At 42.7% G+C, this 20,320-nt stretch overlaps 1 long non-coding RNA gene across 2 annotated transcripts; it reads left to right on the plus strand.

Annotated features, from left to right (window-relative positions):
• The first annotated feature begins 13,794 nt into the window (after nt 1-13,794).
• Nucleotides 13,795-19,307, plus strand: LOC141934597 (uncharacterized). Of its 2 annotated transcripts, none has more exons than XR_012626368.1 (3): nt 13,795-13,861; nt 15,865-15,968; nt 18,319-19,307. It is a non-coding gene; the product is annotated as an uncharacterized LOC141934597 (long non-coding RNA). The 2 variants fall into 2 exon arrangements; XR_012626369.1 differs by lacking the exon at nt 13,795-13,861 and adding an exon at nt 14,351-14,455.
• The last annotated feature ends 1,013 nt before the right edge of the window (nt 19,308-20,320 follow it).

The following is a 20,320-nucleotide window of genomic DNA, read 5'->3' on the forward strand; positions in this document are numbered from 1 at the left end:
GTCATTAAAACAAAACACTAGTGCAAACATGGGTTTTCTTCTTGAAGGAAGGAGAAGAAACCTTTCTGGATAGGGCTTAGATTTGTCACACAGGGGGAGGTTCCCTTCACCTCCCTTCAACCACCAGTAATGTCTCAGATGGCCATCTTAGCATTTTCCTTGTAGGTGAAAAAGAACATTAGGCACTTTTGAGGTGTGATTCACCTAACCTGGTCTAGACCATAGTAGATCATTTAGATTGACATGAGCCGTTCCCAAGACTGCTAATGCTTTCTATTGCCATGATCTTCACGGACTACAGTGACACCCCACAGAGACTAGCTGGGATGTAAAGTAGCATGTTTATATACCTAAGGGTAGATTTAATGGAAAAACAAATGAGCAAAGCTGAAGCTTCTACCTTCTTTCATAAGCACCATCTAGTCCATGCCAATGAAGAACGGCTGTGTCTTTGGGGACCCAGGAGTGGCCTGGGCAAAACAGGGAACACTCTTAGTGTTATAGAACGATATTTTACATTGCAGTTAAGGTGGCATAAGATGAAAGATGGATGATATATATTTGCTTCTCAAAGTGTATCTTTGAAGGCATGTACCACACCCCTTATCTGTTGAAGGGAGTGAATATATGATATTTATCTTCTCCCAGAACATAAATGGTTTTGCATATAGATAAGCCATGTCCTAGTGATGGCAATAATGATAAAGGTAATAAGATATAAGATCATAAACTTTGGCAATGGCTAAAGAAAATGGAAATCACGTTTCCTAGCATGACAATGAATTTTCTGAATGACATTCAAACACAGCATGTTGTCCATCCACCTCTGGCCATTCACCTGTCTTCTCAGTCTCCTTTGCAGAGCCAACACTGAGATTCTTTTAATATCAGTAAAATAAAAACAGCAAAGGAAAAAAGGTTTTGGGACCTGAGGATTCTTTGGTTTGTTTTTTGTCTCTTCCTTTCCCTCCTCAGAGAGTGACTAGTGAAGAAGGAAACACAGAAGTTGCAGGACCTGGGAGTGAGAGGTGAAGAGAAACCCAGCGAGTGCCTGAAGTCCAAGATGCAGCTCACCAAGAAGGTGTTAAGAGAGGCTTGGAATCCAGATAAGGGAAAACACCACTAGATTTCTCAAAAAATTAATAATCTCTGTGCCTGTGTAAAATTGTTTCTCCTCTTACATCTCCATTATTTTTGTTTCTTCAGAGAGGAAAACAAAACACATGAGAAATTTGGACTCTGTGGTCCTAGAATCACCCATTGCACACCCAGCTCTGGATACCGCATACATGCACACATACGTACACAAACCCATGTATGCCCGTGTGTGTGCATAAAATGTCTGGGGGAGAATAGTGGACAGGTTTTGAGTAGTTTTCTTAGGCAATTTTATGTGAACTTAGGAGCAGAGTGTGGCTATAGATCAAATTTTTAACACAATTTCAACTCATTCTGACAGACCCAAAGAAATCTCAATGGTATTAAGTTCCTAAAATGTTAATCAATTAAGCAGAAGAAAGGCACATTATGAGTGTGCTCACTGAAAGAAAATCCTACAGAATGAGCCTAATATATATGAGACCCCAGAGACAACCCAGAGATATCTGTTCCTCTGCAGGGAGTTCTCTGTGTAAGTTGTTTACACACTGTGCATGGACAAGCTCCCTGACCTTCAGTTGGGGATGTAAGTGAACAGACATAACAGCAGGCAAGTGTGAGATGGGAGCTCAGGGACATAAGTGAGAGTGATTCCTAAATTTCTAATATTTTTCATGCCAGGTCTGCTTAGCCCTGGGTTCCTGAGCAAGACAGGGCCTGTAAGACTGAGGGTATAGACAGAAGAGAACAAGTAGGTGCGACACCAGTTCCGGTAAAACCCATGTCTGGGAGCCTGAAACTTTCATACTCTGACAAGGGATTTTCCCCCAGCAGATGAGGGGATGACATCAGAGCCTGTCTGTGTAGGCCTGTCCATTTTTTGGGTATAATCAAATTATTTCAGTACCAGATGAACAATCTGTGATTGGAAGGGAGGGATATTCAGCAGATATGGAGAGGGAAGATTTTGAAGGAAGCCCGAGTAAAAGCCAGAGTCACACAAGGTGGCAGTGCAGATTGTCAGCAGGGGTTTCTGGACATTAGCAAAAGGCTAAAAATAGTCCTGCTGAATCAGATACAACAGGAGAAACTAGACACTCACCAGTGGTGTAGCTCCATTGACTGTACTGGAGTTTTGCTTGTGTGACTCAGCTATGTATAGAGTATGTAGGATAACACACTGGTTAATTACTAATTATTTTCATGGATTAATGAACATCCTTTGTTGATCATAATTTCATAAACTCCAACAGGGGAGGTTTAGACTGGACATTAGGAAAAAATGTTTCACAGAAAGAGTGGTCAGAGAGTGGAATAGGCTGCCCAGGGAGGGGGTGGAGTCACCATCCCTGGATGTGTTTAAGGGTGATTTAGATGAGATGTTGGGGGATGTGGTGTAGGGGAGAACTTGTAGAGTAGGGCTGAGGGTTGGACTCGATGATCCCAAGGGTCTTTTTCCAACCTGAATGATTCTGTGATTATGTGATTCTGTGATAATTTGTTTCTATCCTGAATTGAGCTGACTTTTCCATTGTCATTCTTTGGAAGCAATCACTTGGACCAGGCTGTGGGAAACTGGTACCATGAAGACTGCAGATGACTTCTAATATTTCCAGCTTGGAAAGGATTGGTAGTGGTATCTCTGTGAGAACCTCTGATGTGTCAGTCTTCAAAGTGAATTTTGTCTGAATTCACTGCTTTGATTTGATACCCAAAAGCCCATGCAATGGGCTCCATAGCCATCAGGTCAGGAGAGGAACCATTCAGTCAATTACTAGTAAGTCTGGATATATTTTAAAGCTGAAGACCAGGTAAACAGACAAACTAAATCATTTAAAAGGCTGGCTCCCTCCATTTCTCCTGCAGATCCAGTGTAGTTCACAAAAAGCCTTCAAAAGTTTGTGACTTAAACATCTCCCTGCTGTGAGGGGTTTATCTCATTAGGAGAAAGGAGTCAGGCCATGCAGTAGGGCAAATGATAGGTCCTTGATCATTTTCTCTTTTTCTTCCAGTGATATTGTCACAGAGCTAAAATAGTGATGGTGATGTTCGTGTTATGGGCTGCTTCCTACTGAGAACGTGACTGAATATTTGTTTCAGATAAGTAGACAGATGACGTGTGGGAAGCATTTTCAGTTCTTCCCTGTATTTGAACCTTTACCATAGACTGTACTACCTATAATTTACTTAAACTTTTCCTTTGGATGTACCAGGTAGTATCTGAACACAGTCTGTGGCTTTTCTGGGGCATGAGTTTAGACTTCTGCTGGAACAAGAGTGTAGACAACCCCCTTAACTTTTTTTTAAGGATGCATTTGAAGACAGAGTCCAGTGTCCTTCTGCAGTCTATGGAGAGAAGCAATGGCATTTCCAGCTGTGGATGCATCAATTCCTTAGTTGATGATATTGCGACTGGAGTTGAGTCACACTGGGTTTAGATCTCAGACCTTAGACCTCACTGTAAGATACTTCAGCTGTATTAGGTTCTAATGAGGTGGAAGCTCATATGGGTGCAAAAGGCACTTTTCCCAGCTCATGGCTGTTACTCCTTCACATCTGCCAGCACAGCTGCACATGTGGTCAGACCCTCACTCAGTCATGCCAAAATTATCTAGGTTAACTTAGAAATTTTAGAAGAGAATTTTGCTATTTTTGCTGTGGTTTAAACCCAGGCAACTTTGTCAGGGCTGTGTTTGGAAGCAGCTAGCACACAGTTATGCCAGCACATGTGAGGACAGTAACTTCTGGTGAGGAGAAGGAGGAAGGAGTTGTGGGCAGCTTGGAAAGGATTGGTAGTGATAACCTCATAGAGCAGATGAGGGGCAACCTAAGCCGCAGTCCAGGTGGTGTAAAAATATACTGTGGGGCACTCCAGAAAATCCTACACAGCACATGTTTCAATGACTTTGGTAGTTAAAATGCTCATAACTTTAAAGCTCAGCTCACACAGAGGTACCTAAAGAAGTGTATCACTGAATGAAGAATCTTCCAACCATGACCACCTCCTAAGTATTTAAAAGCTGAATGAGGTATAGCGTAACGACAAAGCAATATGAGTGACCTCTGTCAGGGATGTGTCACTGATGTCATCATCAAGTCATACCATGTGAATGGGACAGAGAAGAGCAAAGAAAAGTTTGTCCCCATGGAGGCAATGGCGGGACCTTCACTGTTTCATACATGGCTCTTGAAAGTCAGGAAACACATCAAAGAGAGAATAAAAAAGTGGAAAGAAAATCTGGGGGCAGGAAACCACCTTTATTTCTTCTCAGATTTGTCCCAGCTTTTGAAATCAAACCCAGAGTATTACTTCAGGGCTATTTTCCTCAGATTTTCATTCCTGGGCTCTTAGGAGAAATGTCTAATTTGTTGAAAGGTAGATAGACAAATTGGATCAGCAGCACAAGTTTAAAGTTTGCTGAGGAGATTGTGAAACCTCCAGCAGCCCCAAGAGATTAAAATGTTTATGCTCAGCTTCTTAAAGTGTAAGTTAACTTTTGGTTGCTTGCTCTTGATTTTACTGCCAAAATATATAATAATACTAATAAAGAAGCAAAACAACTTTTCCTCAGATTGCTTTCTGGCGACTAGTCCAATTTGCGTAAACCTTTTTGATTCCACAACTTTCTTTGGTTCGGGGCCACACTTCATGCTCGGAGAGGGAGCTGAGAGCTGAGAGTGCTTCTCCAGAAGTGTCCCCTAAATGGCCAAGGTGGAGACAGACACTGCACACAATAGAGAGATGAATTTATTAGGAGTGCAGGCTGCTGAAAAGGAGGAAAATAGCATTTCAGTGAACTCTGATGCTTTGCCAGCAAGAGGAGAGGTTAACAGCAGAAAGAGCAGTCCTGGCCTCAGAGGTTTATGCTCTCTTTTCAATCTGATAATAAGCTAGAATGGAATAAAATGAATTAATTGAAATAAAATAAAAAATAATAGACTTCTATCAGGAAATCAGGTCCAAGTGCTATAATAAGAACAATGTTTCTGGAGGCACTTGCTCATTTCAGCAAGATACAGACATAAACACTACAAAGATAGATGAAACAAGAGGAGTTTTGTTTCAAACACAGAAATGGCAGGAGTTCCCACTGGTAGCTGTGCTGAAAAACCCTGAGAAGTTGCATCCCAGGATCTGCAATGATGGATGTGGGACACCCTGTGGATAAAACATCCCGTATGCCTACCACACTTTTAGTCAGGACGTTAAGAGCCCATGGAGAAGGAGTTGTCTGGAAGGACTCATTCAGTCTTGCAAAAGTACTCAGCAACTGCTGTTTTCCCTGTCTGTTTAGCATGCAGTCGCCTGGATGAAGCCTGTGCTCTGTGTTCTCCTTTTACATTACCACAAATCTGGACTGTCTTCCTGTGGGGTTAAACAGCCATTTGGGTTGCTTTTAATTTTCTTTCAGGGTCATTCAGATCTATGCTTACAAACAAAATGAGCCAGGGGCTGATCCTCTAACACTGAGATAACTGGCAGGATCTGGCAGTGTCCATACCATTAGCCTCCCTTAGCCTCCAAGAGAGGATGACCACATCCAAAGGGCTTATTAACAATGGTCCCTGGACCACACTAACTTCAAAACATGTTTTGAAGGAACATGTTGATGGGCCTAATCACATCAGATCCGTATCAGGGATTGCTTATACAATTTGGCAGTATAAATGATGAGGTTCCAGCTCCTGGAACCACCCATAGACCCTGTTTAACTCACTGATGTAGATGTGTGTTTATGGCCATACTGCATTCATGTGGCTTCACTCACAAGCTTCCCTTTGGAGCAAGCACATGAGCTCCCTTGGAGACTTTGCTCCAGGGTCTCCTCCCTGCAGACTGTAGGGGTTTGCTTTCTGTGGTGTGAATGCAAACAAGCCTGCCCTAATTGCCTTTGGAGACCAAGCTTCTTACTGTGTGAACCACAAAAACAGAATGAGAACATGAGCATGGAAAAGAAAGTAGAAAAGTTTGAGGCTCCAGATCTACCCATCAGCCTTGTAATTTATTTCTTCACAAAGTCATACTTCCAACGCACTCTCACTTTTCCAGTTCTTCTGTCTCCTTTTTTTTTTTTTTTTGTACCATTCACAAAACCAAAACAGAGTAAGTTTAGTGAAAAAATGTTTTAAGAAAATATGATTAGAAAATAATCCTGTGAAAGAAAAGGCCCATATATGCCCATCAGATAAAGTTAAAGAAGAGAAACAATATCTATGGCATAATCCTTAGAATTTATAAATACAATGCTATTGCTACTATTAGTAGTAGCAGAAATGGTCGTGTTCTTAGCAGAAAATATTCTCTTGCAGTGCTTTCAACTCACTCTGTAAGACTAGACCTAGATCAAGATAAGGCTAGATCTAGATCAAGTGTTTTCCTGTTTTCGGAGTCCCAAATATCACCTCAAAATATGTCAGGCAATCGAATTTTTCAGTCTGAAAAGCTTAGGAGGTTTTTTAAGTCCTCCTGGTGTTGGGCTGGTGCAGAGTGGCATGCAGAGCTGGGGCAGAGCTCACAGGATGGTTTTGCTGGTAGAGAACAAAGCCTGTGGGACTGCAGAGAGGGCTGGGGAACCAGAACTGGGGAAGAGTTGTCAGGGTGCAGAACATGCTGTGGGATTGAGAAGAAAAAGAGAGCTTAAAGCTTCCGTGGGATAACTGCTTCTCTTAGGTTTTGTTTTGCTTTGGTTTTGCTTGTTTATTCTCCTATGTTACCTTTTTTCTTTCTATGGCCAGCCAAAAACTAATAACACCACCTTGGTACTTCAGAGCCCCCAAAGTGAATTTAACTTGAAACTGCCTATATATCTAAGTACATTTATTTATATTTATTAAATGAATAAAGAGTGACAAACAACACAAAGGGTGTTCTGGGACTTTTAATAATATTATTCAGTTCTCTCCAGCCAGGAAGGACATTCCCTTCTGTTGGCTCCAAGTCCATTTTCCAATTGCGTGTTTAATTGCTAATCTAGTGGTCTCAGGGGAGTCCAGATAAGATCAGGTGAAACTAGTAGGTTCTTATTTTACAGATATTTCCAAATCTGGACTTTACTGCTTCCAGATTTGACTCATGCCTGGAAGATAATGGATATTGCTAGCTGTATAATAATAACCACCGGTGTCCCTTGTGCCTGGTTGTGTAAATGTACACATGGACTAGGAGATGATTTGCACACACTGAAAAGATTGGTCTGAACACAGGAAAAACTAAGGAGGAATATTTTCCTCCTGCATCGCTTCAGAAGAGACATGTTCCCAAGGCCACCTAGAGAAGCGATGTCAGAGCTAGGTACCAGCCCCTAGGCTCCCAAGTCCCCCACCCAGTGTATTTGTCTCATTTTCCCTGGTTTAGTCATTTGCAACCGGCTCACAACAGTGTACGTGATTCTGGCAGCAGACAGCTTAGTTATGATTTGCTACCAAAATATTTGGACAACAGAGCTTCCAAGCAGAAAACTTTCCAGGGCAGAAGCCTGCTTCATCTTTCACCACTGCTTCCCCAGGCTGGGCTGATGTCTCCCAATCCCAGATCATGGAGAGGTTGTGTTCTAATATTTTTCCATTAGAGCTCTGGTGATCAGGCCCTTCTTAATCAGCCCCGGCTTCCGCTTCAAATTGGGTAATGTCTGGGCCATTAATATTAATGGAAAGAGGAGCTACTTCTGTTTGTTCTATTTTCAAGTGGTTTCTGTAGGCGATCTCCTAGCTAGAAACCACACTGCTTGAAACACAGACAGCCCAGGCAGCACACACACACCTGCTCAGCTATAGAGGTTTAGAGGTTTTCCAGATGTTGACTTCCCTGTTGATGGTAATAACCATATTCTCTTAATTCCTAGACAGTCCTTACAGCCCTTTTTTTTTCTTTTTTTTTTTGTTGCCCAACCTGAAAGCCATTACTAGACATAACTATACCTGATTGTCCCGAAAACTATCGTCAGATGTGTTTTGAAAGCTCTGGATGGTCTTTCTGCAATGGGGAGATTTTTTTTTTTGCAGTGATATTCCCAAGTAAAAACATACATAGTAAGATGAACTCCCTTGAGCTGTAGCCTCAAAAGATTTTTACCGTTCCTTGTTTTTGCCGTTGCTGTTACTGCTGGAGGAGTTCTTTCCCACCACTTAGCAAAGGATTATGTGAAACTCTTCATCTACTTCAGTGTGAAGTCAGATAAACTTGCTCAAGAGACATTTATACTGCACACAGAGACAATGATACAATTAGTGTCGGAGTATTAATCTCCAACCGTAAGGTAGAAAAGAAATCCTGAGAAGCAGTAGCTTGAAAAGGTCCTTTTTATTTATTTTTTTTTTCCTAGTAGCTGTGTGCACATGTAGTTTCTTTCTCTTTGATTTTATCATATTTCTTGAAGAAGATGTCTTCTGTCCTCAGGCATCCCACACACTTCATAGGGCAGAGATGTGGTATGTTCCTACAGATGAAACAACTTACATTTCAGTACTGTTGTGGCTGGGCTAAATGTAGAAGCTTCACAGTCTCTATCTATATCAGCATGGAGCTCAGCTTCCCTCCCTGACTGGCCAAGCAACCAAATCAACAAAATGATGGCACGGTGAAGAGAAGAAATTTGTCTAAGATACTTGCTGAAAGGATCTGAGATTATTCCCATGCTCAGAGGTAAGGCAGGATTTAGCAGCTTTACAGAACAGAGGCCTGGTTCTCTTGGTTAGAAATACTGTGAAGATTTGGAGCTAGGAGCCTTTCCTATCTCATTTATGCAGCGCTGTGCTGGAGACAGAGCAGATACCACACTTGCCTCTGCTCTTTCTCCCTCAGTTCTCTGGGCTCCAGCTCCTGACCCGTGAAATTGCCCTGCTCCAGAGCTCTGGGGAAGGACAACACACTTTCCAGGGGTGTGCTTCAGTTTGGGAAATTCAGACCACCATCCTCAAAGTTATTTATAGAAAGTGGAGGCTTAATAATTACATGAAATGATCCCTTTGGGTCATATCCATTACCTATTTTTGACAAAAGAAGAAAATGGAAAAACTATATTAACTGGAGCTAGTTAGTGCAAATGGTGATGAGGTCAAAGGACACAGGATCCAATCATTCAGTTACTGAAACTGGTTAAAAAGTGTCTTTACACTGCCTACATGTGGCATCGCGGGAAAATGAGATTGTTCTCTGACTTATTAACAGCTCAAATACTTGAGGACATGCAAAAATGCAGACACATACCCATAAAGAAACTCCTAGTTTCCAGCTAGTGAGGGAAAACCGCTCAAACTCCAGGCTTTTGTCTCCCTGAAAAGGAAATATTAGATTTTTTCACCTCATTCTGAATGGTATATTGGTAGTGCTCAGTGAAGCCATGAAGACATCTGCAAATGCGATCTGAGATCCTAATGTCTTACACAACTCCAAATACCTTTGCAGTTTTCAAAAAGAAAAAGATTCAGGGAGCAACAGTAAACTCCTCCAGACATCATATGCTGGAAGATGGGAAGATAAAACTAGGAAAGGTTCAAACTGTGGGGTGGTTTGTTGTTTTTTGGTTTTTTTTTTTTTCCCCCCCTCTTTTTCTTTTTTCCCCGATTCTTCTCCCCCCCTTAACATTGCTGAAGGCAAAACACTGAACTAAAGGGGACTTTGATCCTGCTCCTTGATGCTGGTCATGCTGTTATGATCATCTTCCACTAAGACCTAAGGTTCCATCACTAGTCTAGTGTTTATCAAGCATTTCTCATATGTTATTTAAAAGGGGGTGTTGGAGCATTTTCTCATATTTCCCGTTCTGATGGCTGTGCTGTTTGCTTCCAAAACCAAGGCAGAATACTGGGACTTTCAAGTCACAACTAATTTTCCTTTTGCCTGAAGCCACAGTGAAATGAAGCCAGTCAGTCTCTGATCCACCCGTCCCGATCTTCCCTGAATAACCTAAGAAATATCGCCTTTATGAAGAGCAAGACAGAGTTTGGAAAGGCCACTAAAAAGGGATAGGTGGCCTGTAAGATTTCAGCACTTACATAGTCAAGAAGGGAGACAACAGACACCTGTGTTAGACACCATGAAGCCATAGAAAAAGGCATTGCCCTGGGGACCTTGCACATGCAGTTGATCATTTTTCACTTTAACTTTCAGTGCTTTCTATTCAATGCTCCTTACTGGAATTTGCACCGTTTCTTGTCTGCTTATGCACTATGTGTATGTCAAGTGCATGAAATGAAAAACCATGGTGATAGGGTGGGGAGCAAGACCATTAAGTGGTCTTCTCAACAGTATTAGGCAATATGTGCCATTAAACAAGACACTTCGGTAGCACTCTTTTTCCCTTATACACCTTTTTCTTGTGTCCCACTCTACAACTCCATACTGATGCTTGTGCAAATTCATCCATGCGTCTTGTTGCCTCAGGATGTGTGGGCGAAAGAAGTGTCAGATCCAAAGCAGGGATTAGGCAGGCTGATGGGAGAAAAGCATCTGTTTAATGAAATCAGAGTTTTTGTAGCAGAGGGTAGCTTCAGCAAGATGCAAGAAGAATATGTGGACAGTGGTGTGGAGAGAGAGGAGGAAGGGAAAGAGTAGGAAAACCTTATTCCTAGCCCAGGTATAACATTTTTCATCCTGTAAGTGCTTTGAAGAAACAATGGTGATTGGCTGGCTTCAGTTAAAAGCCAGCAATAAAGGAATCAGTCATATAATAAAAATAAAGAAATGTTGTCTAGAAAATTGAAATGTGGCACTATTCTGTGGATGCTGTCAGCTCCTGGACAGACCACAGACAGGACTAGCCCTGCAAAGAGATGGATGCAGAGTGACAGCACCACGTCCCTGCCAGATGATCACACAGGAATAGTCTGTGAACTTATGTTAGCACAGGAATGTACTTGGAAAGAGGTCTGGCCACTCAATTCTATGCCGATCTATTTTAAAAGGCAGTAAATGACCTGGTTTTTCTTACCCTTGTTGTTCCTTGTGTTTTCTTTTAACGTCTGAGGTGTTTATTAGGTTTGAGGGCTGTACAAATGAAAACAGACAAACAGCCATCGGTTGGCAGCAGGGTTGTTTAGCCAAGCAAAGGCTATTTTGGAGATCCACCACTCTATATTTCACCACTGCCTGGAATACAGAAGTGCAGGAGATAAATTGCATGCTCCATTTTTAACTTGTCCTCTTCGTCCCAGGGGATGGTGCATGGGGATTATTTGCACAGGTGAAACACTGAGGCTTTAGTGAGCTCCAGAAGGGCCAACAGATATCACCCCACCCTCTGACCACAGAGAAAGGCATCTGTAGGGCCTATGTATGATGGGAGATGTTCTGCATATTTCTGATTTCTATTCCTAGAAAAAGTGTTGGGGTATTGTTACACCCTGTGGATCATAAGCGGAACTGGCAATGGTGGTGACCTGCTCTGATCTTACTGAGGATTAGTTGGATCTCCTCAGGAGGTGGAAGAGAAGGAAGATCTTCAAGCTTTGGTGTAATCCACAAGGCAAGATGACATTGGAAATATCCATTATTTTTTTCTCCTGATTCCACTACAACTTTTCACTCCTCTGAAGCTCTGCTCTGCTCCACCAATTGTTTGAAAAATGGAAGAAGGACACGGGGATGCAAAGGAGAAGATGTCTCTGCTCCAACTTTCCTCCTTTACTCCCTAAATGCTGGAGGGATGGCTGCACAGGCACCACCAGCACACCTGTGGGCAAGTAAAAGGAGATGGAGGCAGAGACTTGCTATACCATCATACCTTAGATGTCTCAACCCCTAGGACCCTGAGCCCTTGGCCCTGCTTTGTTTTTGCCTCCAAATTTTCAGGTGTTTCCCAAATTCAAGCTGCCAACTCGGGCAGCCTAAAATTCACTATGAGTTCCCTCAGAAGAATTTTGTGCCTGAAGAGCATTTAGTGCAAGAATGGTGTTTGTAATATTTCTTAGGGGTGCCACCGTCTATGGCTAACTGTCAGTGACATCTATGAGACTCTTGGAGGCACAGCTGTAGCTCCTGCAGCATCATGCCACATGCCTGGAAGTCCCTGTTTATGCAGTGCCACACAAGGAAAAGGGGCACAAGGACACTATTAGCTGAAAGTTTCTGTGTTCCCTTCTTGCTGAGATGTGTCACTTGCCTGCACAGAGCATCTGCCCAAACCCTGCTTAGGACCTAGTCTCCAGCCTTTCTCTTCTTATTCAGGGACAATCACTCCTCCCTGTCCATAGGGGGTGTGCTTGCTGAGTTTGGTTGGGTTTTTTTAATTTGTGTTTTGGTTTGTTTGTTTGTTTTCAGGTAGGGAGAGCTTAAATCATATTCAGCCAGGCAACAGATGAAGGAAGGGTGAAATGGGAGACTGTCAGAATCACAGGGAAGAGACATTTTTCATGGCCAAGAACTCAGCTCAGGGTGGTAGGAGATAAGAAAGTGAGTCGGGTGTTTTGGGGTTTTGCAGACTGAGTCCTTTGAAGTACAAAAAACCAGGATGAATGTATGGGGGAAGCCAGTTTTGTGACATGATCTCAGCTCCAGGCTCACCTTCAAATCTGTCCCCGCTTCCTGAGAGACTTCTGTCTAGCTTCATTTCTGCAGCGCATCTCCTGGTCAAGTGAGAGAACGAAGGAGCAGCCTGCCTGAAGGATGCAAGATCTAAATGTCCAATTGGAACTGAAGGGAGGGCACAAGGGAAGAGGCAGAAATGGGGACTCCAGTTCTCATCCCTGTGTGCTACTTGAAGCAGAAACATTTTCTCGACATGCTGTAGTGGGAGGCGAACTCATAATGGTTCAGTCTTTCTATTTGTGCCTTTCTGGTCGCACTAGTGACCTGGCTGATTGGTTCTTGGTTCTCTCAGCTCCTCAAAATCTCTTCAAGATGATACATAAAAGATGCTAGGGGTTTCTAAAGAAAAGTGGCTAGAAGCTATCTGCTTCTCAAACCAGTCCTGACATAAATTTCCAGTGATACAATAGATCTTACAAATAGCTGGAAAGATATCAGAGGAGACCTCGCCATGGGCACAGCTCAGTATTTGTGTAGTACCCAGGGGCCTCTAAAACCCTAAAATATCTAAAATCTAGGGGATGTGATTAAAGAGATTTGCTAAGATATTTTAGATAGGCATGATGTGTGCATATGGTACGTGTGTCTTTGTGCAGCCCTGGGTGGGCACAGCCATGTGAAATGCGAAAAGGGGTTCATGCATCCCCAGTTCCACCAAAGCAGCATGGCTTTGGCTGAGGACATCTCTATTTGGAGCTCAGGCCAGGCCAGGTAAAAACCTTTGAATTCACCTTTATGCGATGCTGGTTTTAAGAGAGTCACTCGACTGTGTGTAACCACAGAGTAAGGAGAAAGTTTACCCAACCTGGAAGGGGAGGGAAGGCCCCTTGCTGGCTCTAAAGAGCAGGTACTGTTCCTTCCCAGCGCTATTTCTGGAATGCCTTGGAAGCACCCTGGCTTGTGCTAAAACAGTATGCGGACCTTGACTTACCTCATGTTGTGAGAAGAGGAGAGTGGTTTGAGGCGAGCCTGGAGAAAGACAAGCAGACTGTGCCGGGACAGGAGGCACACACAGCCTTTTTGATTCCCCGAAAATTAAATAAGGAGTAAAGATCCACAAGGCTGAAGATGGAAAAGTATGTGTGAATTGATGACTCTGCTCCAGGGGGAGATCACCTGGGTGAGAGGTCGTGCAGTGCCGAGGTGATGCAGAAAGAACATCAATGCCTCCTGGCATAGGGTGGAAGGTCTGGAGGGTCTGACCCCCTCCCCTGAAGGATTACAGGAGAGAGAGAAGAGGTAGGGCAAGAAATGATGTACATGAACACTCTTTTTGGGGGATGGGTTTGAGGGGTTGCATGCTGGCAGAGCAGCTGAGCATTACTGGGGCATGATATTTTGCATATAGAGCCCTGGAGATGAAAACCCCAGCAACAACAAAGTGGTGTAACAGGTTTACACTTGATTTTTACAAGGTAAGATCTTCAGGCATTGACAAGCTAAGAAATCCTTTTATTTACCTTTCTGTATTGCTATTTTAAGAGAATCACTCTGCTGACCATAACAGGGTGACTTATTAAGACATTGCATAGACAGCATTTGTCTGCTGCAGGCCAGGACTGTCTTGCATCGCTCTGGACCAAGCTAGTGATGTGACGCAAAAATTAAGGTCTCCATTTCCACTATCAATCACTTAACGCCATAGCTGCATCTAGCATCAACTGAAGATTAAAACCTTTACCCAGGGCTCCCCATTTGTCATCTCTGGATGTAGCCACCATAGGAGAAGCAGCATGTGTGATGTGTTTGCTGGATACATGGGCTGTGTTGGCTTTGTCTCCTTGAACCTTATGGCAGCACTTTGGACCACTAGCTAGTGAAGAGTTTGTCCAGGTGAATGGTACTGCAGGTAGTTCAGACACCAAATCACACACGACCTCAGTTTGTGGCTCCATGGCTCTTGCTGTCAGTGTGGGACGAGGTCTGTCCCTCCTGCATGGTTCATTATCTCAGTCTCTGCTCAGATGAAACGCCTGAGACCTCCAGGGGAATTTCTACCTGAGTAACAGACAAAATTGAGGAAGGTCTTCATAACAAGAAATGTCACTCTCTGGATATGGTGTAAGTAAACCACCATTTCACTCCTGGTCATTTTGTGAAAATGGCACAAAATGTAAAAATAATTTCATCAGTAAGGGAAATAGACATATATCTCAGAGTGAACTGGTGCTTCTGTTCCTCTCCTGTCAGTCTAAATTTTGAAGTAAAGGTCTTTACAAAGATGCAGTGATTGCCCATATAAATAACAGGACTTAGAGAGGCAGCAATATCTGAGTGTAAGTTCTTATGTAGGAGCATGTCCAACCTATCGTGTATGTCATCTTCCACTGGTGACAGGACACAAGGTATGTTATAATAACCATGGGTTGCTGTCCCTTAGCTTCATATCTCCTGTGAACATTGAGACCTCAGGGGAAGGAGGAGGTGATGGGGTCAGATTTAGAAGTGTCCCACTTCCAGGTTGAATCCAGATGTCAGAGAGCATAAACAGTGAATATTACTTTACTTGGAGAGCTCTTCTCAAGCTAAGGTTAAGTCCATTTTGTCAGGGAAAAATGTGAGTAGACCACGTCCTAAATCACATAGTCCAAAAGTGATGCCATGGGGTAAGCAGCTGCCCTGTGCATGCCTTCCACCTTAAGTACTAATTCAGCTTCCATGCACTCTCTGTCCTAACTGGGTTTATATTTATTGACTCATAAATGATCAGTAATGTCACTATCTCTCTTCATTTCATGAAGAACAGAAAGGCTGAGTCAACTAGGTAAAAAAAAAAAAAGAAGTCTTAAAAAAAATGAAAGAACTGAGTCAGTTATTTTCTCAAGACTAGATTGCAGAAGATATCGAATCCAAGCTAAGGAATGTGGAGTAGTTAGATCCCTGTTCAAGGTCAGCACTATGCATAGTGGGCTGACTGTGTACAAACTCCACAACACTTAGACATGGGCCTTTCATGTCCTCACACAGTGATCCTAAGACTAAAATACTAGGTTTTGTGAGGACTGTGAGCCCTCTGGAGCACTGTGTTTCTAGCATGAAAACAAGTATGTGTGTTGCATGACATAGGGTGGGAAATGGGTCTACATGGAGGTGTTTGAAGGTAAAGAACAAAAATCAGGTTTTGTCTTAAAGGGAACAGGTGGAGTCATGCCAAAACACAACCTGGAAATGAACTTGCATTCCATGCAGTATGGATGACTTTAGCATGAGAATCTATATTAATTAAAGTGGTTATTGCTTAGATGCATTCACCAGGACCCTGGAGCTGTGAAACACCAGCCACCCAGCCACTGACAATCACTCTGACCTTCCTGCTTCTCAGGCTTCAGAGGCTACATTGGTAATGGTAAGTTAAATGTTCTTGGAACCATTGTCTGGTCTGGAGGCCAACAGGCACAGAGCATCACGTGCATACCATCAAATTCCACTACCTTCCACAACAGAATGGCCACATCCCAAATGTCTGTGGAGAATGGCTCCTGGCCCTGCTAACCCCACATGTTGCCCAGGAACTGTCTGGGAGGCTGCTAGCAGACAGTTCAAAGTCAGTACTCAACATTGTTCCCTGTTTCATTCACCAGTTCTGATGTAGCTAGTGTCACTGGGGACAAACTCATACAACTGCCCTTGCTTGCGTGTCAAGCGGCACTGGCATACATACATGGAGTGTGCCATGTGAGTAATGCCAAATGTGGGCTGGGGAGAATGCTACAGCTGCTCTTCCGGGGATAAAACCCATCCTTTGACTTTTTTTCCACTGCTTTGTGGGCCAGTATTTAAAAATAGGTCAAAAAGTAAGGTTAAGTAATGGTGAGAAGCTGATGCTCATTTGAATCAGAAACAGAGGTGTTCAGTATTCCTGCAGATCTCTGGCTTGTGTTTGGTATCAGTCAGTTAATGATCAGGCATTACCACAGGACATGGCTCCTATTGTTCACAACACTGAGAATTTATTAGCTATCACCCCATGGATCAGCCCTCCAGACATGTTTCTACCCCCTCACATGTCCTGCTCTCCCCTGCTCACAAGCAAGAAAGAAATTCAGCTGCCTATGACGGGGGAGGAAAGCGGGGGACACCTTGTTTAAAAAATGAAAGATGAAGCCTCTGCTGTTTGTTTAGGAATATGTGGTGATAGTGTTGAAATAAAGGTTATTTTGGATAGACAGAGAGCTTTACAGAGCCTTCATTCACTCTCATTGACTGGATTGTATAAAGGGCTACTGAGCAGATAAAATTTTAACAAATGTGAATTCCTTTCTTAATTAAATTACAGGAAATTAAAAAAGACACATTTCATGGGCTGGTAGGGGAAAAAAAAGTGATATTTGTCCCCTCAAAAAAGGTCAGGTTTCCAGTCTGTTTAGCCCTGGATTTCAGTCTCCTTCCTCCAGACTGCATGGAGGAAGCATGTAGATGCCTGTACTTGCCTGGAGCTCAAGAGACAGATCTGTTATCTGAGGGACAGAAGCAACTCTCTCATTGACATGGTGGGGTATATTCCTCCAGTGACTATATGTCAGGAAGGACTAATGTATATTTGGGTAATGCATCACTCTTCTTTGCATCTCATGCATGGAAACCATGGGTCATCCCTAGTATGAGAAACCTGCACTCTCAGTAGATAAGAGGAAATTCATTAAAACCTTTATTGGAAATTAGGCTGATGACTGGAAATCAAATGACTCAGCAAGGAAAGAGACGTGATCTCCTAATAGGTTCTGTGTTTCATTGGAAAACCCTTCAAAACTTGAAGGCACCTTCCCCAGCTGCAGATAATGCAGGGCTTGCTCCGGCATCACAAAGTCATGCAAGTTCTCTCTCTATGCACGATGATGCCTGCGCTAAGGGATCCTTCCCTCTCCAGGTCTGACACATAAGGTCTCCAGTTCTGGGAGGTAAGAAATGCTTCCTGTGCAGAACCAGCTAGGCCGGACCCAGACTTTGTGGTGTATCATGTCTTTCAGTGTAGCTAACATCCTTCTCGTATGCCCTCTCTGACCCTTCAGGCATCCTTGTCGTTGCAAATATGAGCACACTGACCCAAATTGCATTCCTCGCCTAATCCTTAGAGCTGCCCATGGAAAAGAGTAGATTTCTATATATAGTGCTCTGAAAAGTCACCGGGTTGTTCAGTCCGGGTGAAGGGGTCTGCTCTCTGCAGCATGCGACACAATTCAAGCCTTGTTAATATATATGAGGGGGGGAAAAATAAAAAGCAGAAAAAAAAGGTCTCCTTTGTAAAAAACATGTTTGCGAAAGGGGGAAATGTCTGGTGGGGGGTTGTCAAAAGCTCTGGAAGACTGAGTTTATTTTGGAGCCTCCTGAGGTTAGATTTAATCAGCTCAAAACACATAGTTTCACTCTTAATATGACATTAATTTTCTCTGCTAGCTGAAAGATGCCTTGATACTTAATGGGAAGTTGTCCTTTTCCCATGCCCGAGACCAAGGACATATCTCCCCAAACCATTCCAGGATGTTTGAACAGAGAGGCAGAGCCATAAGCCATGGCTGGGAGTGAGGGTCTGCTTTTGGTAGGACCATAAATATGGTTGCTGTGTCTGACAGGGGATGATTGGAAAAAAATACCACTTCAAAGAGGCTTGTGCATTGTATGAAGAGATGTAGAAATATTTAACTGCAAGGCTGGAGTCTCTTTAGATACATTCCTTCTTTACCCTTTTCTGTTGACAGACTTTCATGGGTGGTTTTCAAGCACTATATTCAAGCAGCATTGTTATTTTGAAATGCACCCTCCTCACATTCATCAAGTGAATCAAAACACCAGGACTCCCATCTAAAAGGAGATTTTCTTATACAACCACCAGAGCACTTGTTCCAAGTATGTTATTAAACTGAGCCTCAAGTCTGGACTGACAATGGGGCCAAATGTTCCCAATGTTATGTTTGCACTGCAGGCTGCTGAATCTACCAGCTACCTACCAAGCAACCTACCAACATGAGATGTCCACTAAGGGATTCACTGAGTGTCTGATAGTCTTAGTGAGATCACTTCAGGGATGTTGCTTTTTCTTCTGGAAGTAGTAACGTCATTACATGCTCTATTATCAGAGCTGTATAGACATTCGTTTCAGAAGGGTGAAAAACATCTCTTATGTGATCCTTTCTTCTTTTTCACGTCCCATAGAAAGTTGCAACTCCCACGGACCTGTTGAGTGAACAAAATACCTGTCCCCCAAAGCAGCAGAAAGTTCAGCTTAATTGTTTGTAGCAATATTGGCAGGAAATTGCCTGTGATTGGTGATGGGGTGGGAGAACTCCCAACTTATTATGAACTCCAGTAGCTGTGCTCCATCTTTCTTGATGACATGCCTTAATGTTGGTTGTGAGTAGGAACCAAAACACTGAACATAAGAGAAACCACTCTGGCAGCAGTAGCAATCCTATAGCTTATGTTTGGTCCAGTCACTAGAGGGACATGATCCCATTTAATTAAAGATTGTATTCCAACTCTGTAATGCCACTGAAAAACCCTGGGAAAGATGATTTCAAAGAAGATTATGTGAACTAATCTTTCGGTTTGAGGATATTACAACTTTATAAGCTAGGACATATCTCAAAAGTATTTCCTGCAATGTTTGATAAGTTAAGGTGTGGGCATAGGAACAAAATTCTACTGTTAAGTAATAAATAATGAATATTATAATTTTATGCCCTACATTTTTAAGATATTTAGTAGAGCTGCATAAATAAGCAATGATTTTGGTTCAGTGGATGAATGATAAATAAATGAATACATAAAAGAACAGTCAGAGATCAAAGAAAAATAAAAATTGCTTGTTTTGTGGATTTTCTTGGTACAGTAAGAAAAAAAAAAAAACATGTTAAACATTTTGGAGTTCTAGGAATCATTTTGTTGCAACATGGTAACTTCCAAGATATATCTTAATCCTTGAAAATTTTGGACTGAAAATTCTGGTTTCCCTGTACTATATAATTTTCCAGAAGCTACAAATACTGAGGTTTGAGAGGAGAATTTGATGGACCTGTTTGAATTTGTAGCAGGGAATTGGGCAGATCTTCCTTTACACAAAGGCACTGAGGCCCAAATTACCATGCCAGTTGGCCATATACCATCTTATAGAGATGGTAAAGGATGGTAGGCAATGACCTTATCTATTTCTCATAACCAGAGGCAGATCTGCTCATCAGCACCATATATCAGTGTGAGTAAAACATGGTCAGTTGTGCCTGCAGGAGTCACTACACACTCCAGAAAAAGAGATCTGAAGGCAATTTCTTACCATTTGTGAAGTTCTTCCTAGTACTTTGAAAACAAATGTCGGGTTAGAAGGAATGGACACTGTTTGCCCCTGCTATTCCTTGCACTCTGAGCCATCTATAATTTAACCAGGGAGGAGTATCTACCAGATGTACCAATCCCAGCTGCTCAGCGTGGATCTGAAGGGGTCCAGATTGAACCACTTCAGCTTCATTCCATGTGTTGTGATCTGTTACCTCCTCTGGGATAAAAGACTCATCTTCATCACCCACGTGGTTTCAGAAGCTCATGAGAGACATACAATTAAGATACTCTGATAAAACAATGTCAAAGAAATAGATGCAAACCTGGGCCCAGCTGCTTGTTAACAAGCCATTTTGTTTTCAGGAGCACATTTGCTAAAGATTAGTGGCAAATCTAGCTTCTGTGCAACCCCAGAGGGAGGTAATGGAG

This window comes from Strix aluco, chromosome 1 (genome assembly GCF_031877795.1).
Source record: "Strix aluco isolate bStrAlu1 chromosome 1, bStrAlu1.hap1, whole genome shotgun sequence".
Lineage (NCBI taxonomy): Eukaryota > Metazoa > Chordata > Aves > Strigiformes > Strigidae > Strix > Strix aluco.